Source organism: Chelonoidis abingdonii, chromosome 19, assembly GCF_003597395.2.
Source record: "Chelonoidis abingdonii isolate Lonesome George chromosome 19, CheloAbing_2.0, whole genome shotgun sequence".
NCBI lineage: Eukaryota > Metazoa > Chordata > Testudines > Testudinidae > Chelonoidis > Chelonoidis abingdonii.
Window position 1 is genome coordinate 28,386,934 of NC_133787.1, and position 13,129 is coordinate 28,400,062.

Consider the following 13,129-nt stretch of genomic DNA (forward strand, 5'->3'; position numbering starts at 1 on the left):
GCTGGATAAGGGCTTACAGTGATGGGGAGAAACCTGACTCTCTCGTGCACACATGCATATGCCTTTTTTATTTTTATATATAAATGATTTTAAAATAACTCTCTTATCATGACTCTCTGGCCTCTGGCCTTTCTTCCCAAAGCCTTCTACTGAACATTTTGGTTGAATTTTCCTTCTGCAGGGTCTGTTTTCATAATACTGATTAAGAATATCCCCTCATTCCTGTTATGTGGTCTCTATCCCCCCCAGTCCCTCTCTCACTCCCCTCATTTTGCCCTTCCTTTTCTCTCCTTCATCCCTTCACCATTATCCCTTATTCCTCTTCTGCTAACTCCAGCACCTCCCACCAAGTCCTCACCATTCCTGTCCCGAGGCCTCCCTCACTATCTCAGTCTTTTCACATTTCTCCCTTCCACCCAAACCCTCCTCTTCCTTTGGCTCCAGCCTCCTTGTGTCTCCCTTCCCTCCCATCCCCTGCTCTCCTCATCCTCTTTTGTTCAGTTTCTTATATCACACCCATTATCTTGGTGTATCTGCGCCTTTCCAGAGGGGCACTAAGAGAGGGGTCTACCACACTGTATCCTAAACTCTGTCTCCTCATTCTCCCCCACCCCCCCTCCCCCACGTTGAGGTATCTCTGTCTCCTGAGGACTTTCTATTTCTCTCCTAGGATCCTTTGAGTCTCTTCCCACTGGAGGCTCCCCTCTCCTTTTGCTCCCAGGGTGTTTCTTCCTGCCTGCCCCTGCCCCTGGGATGTGTGTCTCCCCACTCTTTTCCTCTTGTGACTTCTCCTTTATCTCCCCTCCCACCCACTCCTTTCCCTGAACTCTGGGGGTTGTAACACCCGTCCCTTCTCAGCACACGCTGCCCCTGGCTTTCAGCCTCCACATTCTCTCCCAGGACCCCTCGTGAAAATCTTGTACCCTAACACTGCCCACCCCCCTCAGCCATCCCCCCCCCTCATCCCTTTGTGTCCAGGACCCCTAAGAACTAGCATCCTCTGCCACCAGCTGTCCTTTCACCCGCTCTGCTCCTAGCCACCACCGCTCCCGCAACTCCTCTGCTTCCCCTGGGCTGCCCCTGTCCTCTGGCTCCTGCTCCTCAGACCCCACTGCTCCCCTTTCTTTTCTCTGATCGCCCCCCCCCCCGGCCCGCTATCTCCATCAGTCCTCAGTCCCATCTTAGCCTCCCCGGCTCCCATTCCGCTTCTCCTCCTCCCGAGTGTTTGTGTGAAATACACCAGCCTCAGGCTGGAAAGGCACCTGGCGAGGAGCTCGGGAATGAATGGCTCTGAAATTTGTAGAAAAGTTGTGTGCTTACTAGACTGAAGAAAAAAAAATTGCTTACTTGAATTTCCAAGTGTAGACCTGCCTCCGAGATCAGCCCAATAAGAGCTGTCAGGGGAGGCTCCCAGTCACTTTTCCACATCACTTCACAGTTACATCTGGCAGGCAGGCACATTGGAGCGCTCAGCCCCTGAATTAGTGGATTTATTTGGAATATCCCTGCTTTCCTGGCGATGTGCTGCTGCCGCTGATCTGTGCAAAGGGAGAAATTACTAACTGCACTTTACTATGCAGGCACAGAAACCTGAGAATCCAAGTAACCAGCTTCTCCTCCAGCATCAGCAGCATCAAAAAGCATGAAAGAAATCCGGAGAATCCTGCCCATTCAGACGGACTGGTTAATATTTTCCTCTTCCTAAAGTAGACCCTTTAAATCCATTTGTGAAGTGGTCTCCGCAAGACGTTTCCTGGGTCACTGAAAGAGTGAGTATCTGTTTTATTGTTAGCTAGTTATTTATTTCTCACTGGTAAAAGGTTTTCTCTCCATGGATTTGTCTTTGACTTGATGCACCTTGCGTACACTATCACAGACACTGTCTGTCTGTTTCCTTATAAACAGATGCATTATTAGACTGAAGTGTAGTGGCACATTAATTCGGATTCTTTGAAATTCCCTGATAATGAGATGACAGTTTGGGTGTGTGGGTTTTTTTTAAAGGTTCAGAAGGAGTTTTTGTATCATAATGAGCTGTTCTCTGGGCTGGAGAGCCCGTTTCTTCTCCGTGTTTGTTTTTTTTTTAGTATAATAAATCTCTGGACTGTTGTACTGTGGTGAATAGATGCAGGGCTGCATTCATGCATTGAAGTAGATTGCAGTTTTCGTGCTGAGAATAAAAATCAGCTGCCAGCCAGATATGTAAATAGTGGAGGTGGAGGCTGGAAGAATCATAAGGGGGGAATTTCCCCCCTATTTATCACTGCCGACCCCGTGGTCCCCCAAACCCCTCAAATAAAGCCATGGATTGAAGTGGACTGATTTATCCTCCCCGCACCCGCTTTCAGAAAGGAAAGTCTCCCGTCGGTTCTCTCTCTTTCTCTAAGCTAGGGTGGCAAGGACGCGTTAGCTATAAGTAGCCAAGCGAGCCATCCCTTTCCCATAAGTTGTTTTCATTCCCTGTCCTTGTTGACTAAATAGTGAATGCACCCAGCTGAAACTTAGGCGAGGGCGCAAACCCCTTAGCTCCAGTTGCCTGTGCTTGCATCATGACGGAGGCTTCTGGAGAAGAATGCAGGACTGTCGACCCCTAACGCGTGCTGTTCCGCTGCGTGATTCACCCTCTGGCTGAGACCGGCCAGAGGAATAGCATGTTCCTACATTCTGCTTGGCTATCGCATCTGCTTGGTGGTAACATCCCAACCGGGTGACCCAAGCTGTCAGACTGCATCCCTGCTAGGTTGTATCAGATCTACAAGAACATTGTGTTCAGCTGTGGAGCGGAGAAGGCACCGGATCAGACTACAGCACTGCAAAGCTTCAGTATAGAAAACCCATGGCAATTTCTCGGTGGATAATATAGAGGAGATTAACTCAAGTCCTTATTTAGGCACTGGCTGCCACCATGAAGATGCCACCACTTAACATAAGCAGGGATTCCTTTTGTGATTGATGGCCATTCAGTCATGTCTAGACCCTTTCTCAATTTAAACAGTTTACTTTAAGCACCAGACTAAACGGAATTGAATCTATCCAAACTAGCACGTAATAGCATTATAAACCAGGGCTCTGGTAACCAACAGGTATCAAAGGCTCCATGCTCCTGCTACCCCCAATCCCCTTCCCCAAATCTTCTGTACTTTCCCTTCCTCTGAATATAAGAATGTAAACTTAAATAAAAGCTGACACGTTTAAACAGCCAGCTTGATGAGCTCATCAATGACTAGCCATTTGTCTTCATGGGCATCATTACCAGATGTTTCCTTGGTCTGCTGAATGTAAGAAATCAAATAACTTTAACTGTCTATTGTTTTCAAATCTACAACATTAGTGTTTAATAAAAAGCTGGTTAACAGCTGCTCACTTCAGTTTCAATTAAAGAATATAGCTGATAAGTAACAAAGCTATAGATAAAGAATCCTCTTAACTTTCCTCATCCTCTTTTGTAAATTCCTGAGGAGTTTCTTAGCAATAAGGATCAAGAGAAATATGTGATACTTCCATAGGACTGCAATCTAAAGATATTTCTCTACAGTCCATAGTTAGGAAGAAGATGATATTTCACAACTGGTTTCTCAGGAAATGTAGGTTTACTGAAAATATTAAACAAACAAATACATTAAAACAAGTAAATGATCCTAATGTACTTTTTTTTCAGCTGTCTTAATCAAAGAGAAATGATCAAAATGGCTAAATGCGTTGATGGCATTTTCCACACATATTAAAACTTTACTCATCAAATCCACAAATATAAAATCTGATAACATTAAAACCCAAAAGCTCTCTACAGTATAACTCTCCTGGCCTAATTGTGTGACCATTTCAACCTCAGAGCTATATGAGGGGAACTGATTCTTATATAATATTCTAGTCTAGGGTTTTCCATCCATTCAACCTTGCACTGTGGCTCACTGAATGCAGAATTACCCATAATCTTCCCCTCTAAATACTGCTGTTTGCTTTTTAATATTGCTATTTATTGAAGCACTTTTCAATCTTTCTGCAATACTTATTTTATAATATCATGGGATTTAAAGGATTTCAGTGTCTATTGCTGTTTGTAAGTTGAAGGCCTCTTGCAGCAGAGGCTGTGCTACCTGGAAGTTGTATTTTGTGGACATAGGTATATTATGATATATGGGTGAATAATTTATTGTTAATTGAAATATGGTGTGAGTCTCAAAAAGCTGCTTCTGAGGTTTCTTATCTTATAAAAAGTCATTGCATGAAATAATATGTTTGGTTGCTTAATAAATGTTGATGCTGTTTATATGACACTAAAACATATTTCATATAAACAAAAAAAAGCTTTATAGCACTATGGGAGGGAATCCTCCGCAGATCACTTCAGTCGTGCCAGCCCATACTCACTATCCCTTCTAAAAAGCTTATAAGAGGGTGTCCATGGTCACAGACCAGATATAAATTTGCTTATTATTTTTAGAGATGGTTTCTAGAGAAGCTCTGTCTCTTTTTCACCACACAATTGTCAATTTCCTAGTAAAGATATCGATTCTTGAAGGTCTCAGTGCCCTATGTACTTTGCCTGGAACTTTTTACTCAGAGGTTGGGATTAAGGGCATGGGGCTCACCCATATGAACCCTGACACATACGAATAAGTAAAGAACTTATACTATTACTTCAGCTAAAATTGCTTTATTTCCCATCATGAAGATGGGGGTGGGGAAGGATATGATATGATTTATATATATTTATGAACAGGAATGGATCTTTGACAAGAGACAGAGTCAACACAAAGTGCATATTGAAAGCACGTGGCGCTGCAAATCTTTAACAGTTATGGCAAGATAGAGTATCTATAAACAATACTTATAAGAAAGCAACTGCTAGTGCTACATAATATAAATGTTAATGTCTACTCACAGCATTTTATATAACCAACCATATATTATTATTATATCCAAACCACATGTATATTGTATTGCATTTTCCATTTTAAAGTTGCCTCATTGTAACACCATATAAAGGCTGACCTTTTGGACAAACTTTTAATAATAACAATTGTGTGCACCTTGATTATATCTGCAGTTCAGAAAACCATATAAGACTTTGTGAGCTGTGAGTTTAAAAATAACACAAATCAAATTTTACCGGTGGGAGGAGAACTCTAAGACTTCTGCGTTGAAATGTTTTAAGCATCATTGCTACCATAAGTCTGCATCAATAGAATTCAATTAGATGATGTAAACTCAACATTTTTTCTTAGCCTTGTTGCCATAGAAAAAGTGATACACTTCATAGCTTTCTAAACATAACTATTTGAGAAAATTTACCCTTTTAGAAATTGAACAGAAGTGCCAATACGGTTTACATTTTCAATTATTTCCCCCAGTTCTTGAACATTTTCATTAAATTTCTTAGTTTGATAAATCAAGCAAACAGCACCAGCGCTGTGGCATTTCAACTACAGATGCAATTTTAACTTTTCAGGATTTCTTTCTGAAAATGCAGTCTGAAGGTGGAAAGAAGAGAAGACACAGAAAGGTGCCCTCAGAATTAGTTTACCAGCAGCTGACTCCAAGCAGAGGACCAGTTCATGCTTGCCTTACTTATGAGTAGTCCATTACTATCAATTACCATTTGATGGCAATGGTACTACTTGAGGAACTGGTCCCACAAGGTGCTAATTACTATTTATTACCACTGTAACCAACGGGAGTTAGGATGTTCAGCATCTTGGTGGGTTGAGCTCAGAATTAATAAAATGAGCAGGATTTGGCTCAGGATATGCAAAACCTAGGAATGGCTTTTCCTGAGGAGCTTCCAATGCGTGTATGGGTCTCTAAAGCCAACTTTACTCCTGAAAAATGTTAAACATGCCCAGGGGAAAAATACCTCTCAGTATGTTTTGTTCAGGCTTTTATTCGTAGTATCTGTGTATCTTGTTAAAAATAGTATGTCAGAAATTTTTAGTTCATGAGCTTACTTTTAGTTTTCAAATTTAGTGATGTGTTTTAAATCCAAACAGGTTTATTCTAAGAGACACTACACAGCCTACTTTAAGGAACTCAGCTTGCAGTTTAAATCCATTTGTAATCAATTTCTCTTTGCTATCACCTAATGTTTAATCGTACAAACATATATGTATAAACTAAATGCCAATGTGCTAAGCAAGTTGTGTACTTCTAGAAGAAGAATGCAATTCGTTAGTTTTGCAGGCAAATACACATTTCTGACAGTGAACATCAGTATTATGGATTGAATATATCTGCTCATTATTTCCTTTCATTTAACCAAATAATCATTGGACCTTAATTTCTACCCTGACTGAACTTGAAATGAGTCATATAAAGCTAGTGACCCTGTGGTCTTTAATCTCAGGGACTGTGCTTTAAATGTATTCAGTAGGAAGAAATTTAGTTCAGCCTGGCAAATGCAAATGTCAAAAACAAATATAGGGCCTGATTTTACTCCCATTAAAGTCAATGAGAAAACTTCCACTGACTTCAGTGGTGCAGGATCAAGATCTTAAATCCTAACTTCATATGGTGCTGTTAAAGGATATTAACCAAACCTTAGCATAACTACCATAACTACTGTATACTGTTGGCAAAGCCCGGCAATGTTTCCTTTTCTGTATAGATTTACATTCTTTGGCATTTATTTCAAGGGAAACTTCATACATATGCAGTTTTTAAACCATAAAGACTAAGGGTCATTTTAGTCACATTTCCGGTTGATGCAAAAGAAGGTTATTTATGCTACTTTGCTTAATTGGGCACGATAGGTGACATTCTCTAAAGAAAATCCAGGAAAGAATGATAATGGTTTCTGTCGTATGTCAATGGACTATTGAAAAAGCATGAGAAAACATATTTATGGCCTCCATTAATATTTAAACAATTTTCAGTAAGAACAGGATAAGCACATCTCAGTTGCTGAACATCTGATGATAAATGATGCCCTAGACAGAGGATGGTTAACACCTAATTCTCAGTTACAGGCCAATCTGTTTGCCTTTTAAGAGCTCTCAGTATGGTATGCACAACTTGCATTTTCCCCTCTCACTTTTAAAAGTGTTACAGGTCTTTCAAATTATGTAATACACCCTCATAAAAATTAACATTGGTCTGAGAGATGAGATTGGCACCAACTAGCACTATTAAAACTATACATAGTCTAGTAGTCTATTTTGGTGGAAGGAAAAGTGCTTTAATCACCAGACTGCAGAAAATAAAAAAAATGAGTTCAGTCATAGTCTTCCCTTTACTATATAAACAAACTGAGGCAGATGTGACCATATTGCATTTCAGTGTTATAATCTGCTAGACCGCTTTGGTGGTTCAAATGGAATATGACATTTCTCCTTCTCTCTGTTTTGAGCTGGCACCATCAGCTTCTCAGCAAGACAATGTGGAGGAGAACTGACGCTCTGACACAGATCAGTGGGAAATCTCACCCTCATGCTCTGGCAAATAATCTTTTTTTTTTTTTAAGCTAGGTGTGACATTCTACAAGGCATAAGCGTGGCACATGCTCTACAGTATCTGTTTATTTTAATGTATAGTTTCTTTCGTATTTATATTACAAGAAGGAGCAAGAATGATATAGTCATTTCATTGGAAATGAAGTACGATCAAGCAAGTTGTATTACTGAGCCTGTAAACTCTGTGAGACAGGAGCTGTCTTTGTTTGAATAGTGCCTAGCACAGTGAGATCCTGGGCCATGTGTAGGGGTCCTAGGCACTATCGAAATGCAAATAATACATTAGGAAAACATGAATAGTTTTGAAGTGCTAAGAAAAATACAAAATTAATTGATTTTGATGAGGCATTTAGGGCTAGTTCTGGGATATGATGCGCGCTTCTACGGATCAGTGGGAGTCCTAATTTTCACATGCTTAAAGTTCACACTTGCTGAATTGGAGCCTATGGCTTTATAGGCAAAGGATTCAAATAATAGTCCCAGTAATATATTATATAGGACAGGATCATCGTATCAGTTAGAGATAGGGAATAACTCCTAGATCTCAAGATGATTCTACTCATTCCCTCCTTCAAAAGCAAACCATAGGTTCCTTCAGAAGGGGTTTTCTGAATGTAAACATTTGGAAGAATTATGCAAACAAGAGTTAGACTTGTGTGTCGATATCGCAGGTCTTCACATTATGCGACTAAGTGAATAACAAATGATAGTTTGCTATGATGTTGTCATTGGCTTGGAATAGGTAAATTTGATTTGTTGAGTTATAGAGTTTAAGGACAGATGGGACCACTAGATCATTTAGTATGCCCTTCTGTATGTCACAGGACATCTGCACTATCCAGTACCTGCCTACTAAACCCAATGACTGAAATTAGACTGAAGTATTACAGCCCACAAGAGATTAGACTATTATATGCCACAGGTAGGGCAAAGGAGAGACTGAGGTAAACGAGTGCCTGAAGTCCCCACAATGGCAGGGAAATGATAAAGTGTATCATTCTCCTTTCATCCTGACTCATGAATGAGATGTGGAATGACCTGATTCCTGGAGAAGCCTCCTCTCCCCACCAGAGTACTGATCGTATGTTTTCTCACTGAGGAAAAAGAGGAAGGGAAAGTGAGGCAGACAAATAGTGTAGATTATAAATCTCCTAGACGTTATTTTTTTTTTTTTTGAAAGAACAAGGTGGCATTATTTTAGGAAATTGTAAGCTTGTAGGCTGTTAAATAACCACGTCCTCTAACATTTTTTTTTTTAAAAAAAAATCCTCCAGAGGCTTTCCTGGAGAAATCATTGTTTGTGTGTACGTGTGTGCATGGCCATATCTCTCTATGTGCATGCATGTGTAAATTCTACCTACAATATAGTAGAAGGAAAGTCTGAAGAACTTTTATGCTTAAAATGCTCCTTTGTATAAGAACTGGGAGAATTGTTCACCTCTTCTAACTATAAAAAAGCTGCAGTGCATGACTAAGCTTAAAAATTAAAGTAGCATATCCTTACACTCTCACAGAGAGTGTTAGTGTGTGCGTGGGACAGAGCATTTAAGAAGAAAACTTTAACACAGTGTCTCTTGGCCTGACATCAAAATAAGTAGTTCTTTTTTAGTCTTGCTTTGTTTCAGTTTTTGATGCAAATGTGAATGGGAGCAAATTGCCATTGACAATATAAAACAGTAAACTTGGACAAATGATTTGCATATATATATTTGACCAGATTCTATCCTCACTTATGACACTGCTTTGCAATATTTTATGTAGCTGGCCATGGGAGGGTCACACTATTGGAAGATGGATCCTATTATTTATCATTATTCTTTATTACTTATGCAGTGACAAAAAGCACACTGAGCCAAACACAAGACTTTGCCCCTAGGAGATTACAATCAAATTTCAGATACAATGCAATAACTGAGAGCAGCAAAGAGCATGGGGGATGTGTGATGAGGATACTCCGAGGTTACTGGAATAGTCAGTTTTTGTGTCTTGATGTTTCTGTTGACATTATTTATTTTTCTGGCTTTTTCAATGGCAATTATCATGCTGAATATTGTGGACAGCTCACGTGAGCAAGGATTACTCACATGAATGAGGAGTGGAGTATCTGGCCCTTGTATTTTTACTGTAGAAAACTTCAGGGTTTACTGAGCTGTCAGGAGAGGATTAGCAGAGGGAAGATTCTGCTTCCCACAGTGGGAAGGGTCTGCATCATGTTACTGCTATTACTGGGGAACCCTGCTAGAACCTTGAAAAAAAATGAACTAGGAAGCATGAGTAGAAGTGTTGCCAGTGTTGCCAAGACCTGCAGTGGCAAATGTAAAACTAAAAAGGATTGAGTTTAAAGAACAGATACAACAGTGTGAAGACAAAGAAGATGAGAATGATATTCTAGCTACTGTGGAAAGTAAGTAAGAAAGAGCTAAGAGAAAAAACAAATGAACAATAGTGAGGAAGTAGCAGCTTCCAGATGTTGACAAAGGAGGCACTGCAAGGTACAAAAGTGTCTATGTCATCTATGTTGGCTATTCAAAAAAAACATGGGGTGGCTGCAGATTTTGTACTCAGATAGACGGCATGTTTAGTTGCTGATTATGGGCCAAGGGAACATCGAAATAATGGGAAGAAAGTGTCATTGTTGATGAGTATGTTCCAAATAAAGGAAGCCAATCCGAGGACATTAGTTATTGCAAAAGGCTTCTGATTAACTGTCCTGATGTCTTTTCCTAACCTGAGTGAAAGTTGTCACCTAAAGCTCTACCTGTCCTGCAGGAAGGGAGGATTTTTAATTTATTTATAGCAGGAACTCAAGGTTGTTTAATGGAATTTTCCCTGCAGGGCAGGAACTCCCATGAGAGTCTGATGGAACTTTGAGACTCCAGGAGTGTATAGAATACAAAGAACACCATGCTCAAGTCAACTAGTACTAACCAAAGCTTTAAATGACTTGGTGAACATACTTCTCACCAGTTCTGTGCTGCCTACGTTTAATGCACATTTGCCTGTATTAAATCAGGGTGTCAAGGTGGAGTATATGAATGGCACATAATAGACTGGTCTGCTGTGGCCTGTAGTATTTTGGTCTAATTTCAGTTGTTGGGCTTGGTGTGTAGGTGCTAGGTGGTGTTGGTATCCTGTGGATATAGACAGGGCCAGACTAAAAGATCGGATGGTCCCTTCTGGCCTTTAGCTCTATGACTCTACACTACCAAAAACATCTTTACTGGACCTCTGATGCTGTTATGTCCCATCTCTCTCACCACGTTATTGGTATTTTATATCACAGCTAGTCTTCCCAGTGCACGATGAAAGGATAACTTCCTATCCATTCTGACAGACTGTTTCAGTGTATGCTGAAGTATCTGCAAAAAGCCTACTTTAAACAAATATATATCTCACACTTTTAATTGTCTGGCATTTCCAGTGTAATTTATTTAAATAACAAATCAACACTGCTAGATTTTTAATGTAACTGAACCAATCATTTAAAAATTGACAAAATCCTCCTTAATGAAAAGGTGAGGTCAGAGGACTTATCTGTAGCTTGTAATCACAATGATCAACAAGGCAGCAATGAATGCAGAATGAAATTAGAAGTGGATTGCCCTGAAGATGCAGCAGTTCACAAGAGGATCCTCAACATTTCCTGATGTAAAGAAACTCTAGAGAGGCTGTAAAATCTCCTTGACTGGAGATCATGGTGTAAATCAATGCACTAGCAATATAATAAAGTGGATTACTTGGCCAGAAAGACATTCTGTGGTTTGACAAATTTAAAAATAAATTGATTTTTCAAGCTTTTATGACCTTACTCCATTTTCTTTCTTAGTAAGCAGTTTGTGTTAACAATTTTTACTAACTTTATTAATCTTTATAACAGTTGTATTGCATTCCATCATCTCTCTAGCACCTTTTAAAAGTTACAATATAATTGCAAAATAGCCATAATGAAATTAGTACTGGTTGTTACCAGTATGTCAGCTGCCAAATAACCATAACGCACAGGTATGTTATACAAAATATGAGAATTAAAGTAATTATATAGTGAACTTCATATCGTTGCTTATTGCCATACTTATTCTATTGCCCCCACAAAGTCAATGGGACTACTTATCTCAGTTGACTAGGATTTGGCCCTTAAAGTAATTGTAATGTATATGATATCAAATAATGATGGTGCTACATCTGGAAATGATATTACACTGTTTATAATGCTGTAACACAATTTCAACAAGTGATGCTTGCTTGGGGGGCATCACCTAACTTGTAAACTCAGCATGATTGTAAGGTCTTTGTTTTGTGTTTGTACAGCACCTAGCACAATGGAACATTGGTCCATGCCAGGGACTCCCCGGTTCTGCTAGATTCCAAACAATAATCATGGTTTGGTGCTGCCTGTCCAAAAGCATATCAACACATACAGCAGGTAGATCTTGTTACAGAAAACAAACAATTCAGCTTTACCTGTGATTTGCTTCTCTATAGGTTTTTGTTCTGGGAAACCAACCATTTTACAAATATTTTCATTTTGATTAGCTGAAACTGTTATCCAGAACACTCTGTTATCTGAAAAAAGGGTCACATCTCCCTAGCTCTATGTTATATTTAAAATCCCTTTATTTTACCCAAAATCTGGACTCCTAGACTGTTTAAAATAATCATTCCCACCCTTCTCGCAGGGCCATTCAGAGAACCAAGAGAATACATACTCTCAGGCAAAAAGCTTTATTGAATTAGAATTAGGGTTGTACGTAAATACTTATCAGACGTGTACAGGGAGACTTTGACAAACTAGTAAAATGCATGAAACCACTATGGCTTATTGTTAAAGGCGGCCTAGTCAGCAAGCTAAAAATTGGCCATTCAGCACTCTCAGCTTGTCCAAGGCAGGAGGGGAGGGAGTTTTGGAGTGCCACAGAAAGGGCTTGACCCTGCATCCTTCCTGATAAGAATTATGTTGAAATTGCTGATATGCCCCAGCAATGTCTATGGGGGTCTCAAGACTGCAGACTCTGGAAAAACCCACATCTGGTTAATCAATAATCAGAAGGAACTTCTTGCTTGATCATTGAAATGCTTACTTAACAAGGTTTCTTTAAGGGACATGTCATTCTATCACTAATGTATTAATAAGGGGAAAAAGCTTGAGACAGGGGGACTCGTTTGGGGACTCTTTGGGACTGGTCTCTCCCTCTGGATGCATCTTGTGATCTCCACCGGCAGATGGGCTGCCACTGTGCCACTTGAGAGCTACACTCAGCTTTGGTAATTATCAAGGGCTGGGGGCGTTTTACTAATCTTGTTGTGGATGTGTGTAAGTGCTTGAGACTAAGTAAATGTTTACCTCTAAGTGAAAGCACTCTCGTGTTGCCCTGTTTGTGCCAGCCATCTATCGGTCGGATGACTGTGTCTCCCCTGATTTATTTCCTGACACCTCCTCACACAAGTAAAAGTTACCAAGAGCTTTGGGTTGCAAGAGCCCCGGGTAACACATGGAACCTAAAAAGAACATTGTGGCTTTTGAGAAAACTGCAAACATTAATGTTACACTTTCATAAAAAAACCCAAATCATTGGAAATAATGGAAATAACAGTTTAAGGGCCAGATTGTGTTCCTGCTGTAGGGGTTTTGTGCTGTCCTGATGGCACAAAGTATCTGGAGAGTCTGCAGGTCTGGTCTCATG

At 40.0% G+C, this 13,129-nt stretch overlaps 1 protein-coding gene across 1 annotated transcript in view; it reads left to right on the forward strand.

The window, feature by feature from the left end:
• Window positions 1-1,254: 1,254 nt before the first annotated feature.
• The window catches only part of CDH8 (cadherin 8), a 220,103-nt gene continuing 208,228 nt past the window's right edge, over window positions 1,255-13,129 (forward strand). Inside the window, exon 1 of the mRNA XM_032768108.2 lies at window positions 1,255-1,769. The gene's annotated coding sequence lies outside the window, so the exon portion shown is untranslated. The remainder of the gene's footprint in view (window positions 1,770-13,129) is intronic.